The following is an 817-nucleotide window of genomic DNA, read 5'->3' as shown; positions in this document are numbered from 1 at the left end:
GGAAGAAGAGAAAGAGAGAGTTTAGGGTGGAGAGGGGGAGTAAGGGAGGTTGGGGAAGAGAAGAGAGGGATGAATAAAGGGGGCTGGCAGAGGAGGAAGAGAGAGTGACTAGGGTGGAGAGGAGGAGGGGGAGTGGAGGAGGTTGGTAGTTATGGTAGTGAAGAAAGGGATGAAAAGGGCAGGGGAGGAAGAGAGAGTGACTAGGGTGGAGAGGGAGAGTAAGCGAGGTTGGTAGTTAGGGGAAAGAGAGAGAGTCTAGGGTGGAGAGGGGGGGAGGGGGAGTGGAGGAGGTTATAGGGAAGAGAGAGTCTAGGGTGGAGAGGAGTAGTGGAGGAGGTTGTTAGTTAGGGAAGTGAAGAGAGGGATGAATAAGGGACTGGCAGGGGAAGAAGAGAGAGTGTCTAGGGTGGAGAGGTTGGTAGTGAGGGAAGAGAGAGAGTCTAGGGTGGAGAGGAGGACTGGAGGAGGTTGTTAGTTCGGGAAGAGAGAGAGTTTAGAGTGGAGAGGGAGAGGGGCAGTGGAGGAGGTTGTTAGTTCGGGAAGTGAAGAGAGGGATGAATAAGGGGCAGGCAGAGGAAGAAGAGAGAGTGGAGAGGGGGGGAGGGGGAGTGGAGGAGGTTGGTAGTTATAGGGAAGAGAGAGTCTAGGGTGGAGAGGAGGAGTGGAGGAGGTTGTTAGTTAGGGAAGTGAAGAGAGGGATGAATAAGGGACTGGCAGGGGAAGAAGAGAGAGTGTCTAGGGTGGAGAGGTTGGTAGTGAGGGAAGAGAGAGAGTTTAGGGTGGAGAGGGAGAGGGGGAGTGGAGGAGGTTGTTAGTT

The sequence above is a fragment of the Engraulis encrasicolus genome, chromosome 4, assembly GCF_034702125.1.
Source record: "Engraulis encrasicolus isolate BLACKSEA-1 chromosome 4, IST_EnEncr_1.0, whole genome shotgun sequence".
Classification (NCBI taxonomy): domain Eukaryota; kingdom Metazoa; phylum Chordata; class Actinopteri; order Clupeiformes; family Engraulidae; genus Engraulis; species Engraulis encrasicolus.
Note: the sequence above shows the minus strand (reverse complement) of the source record.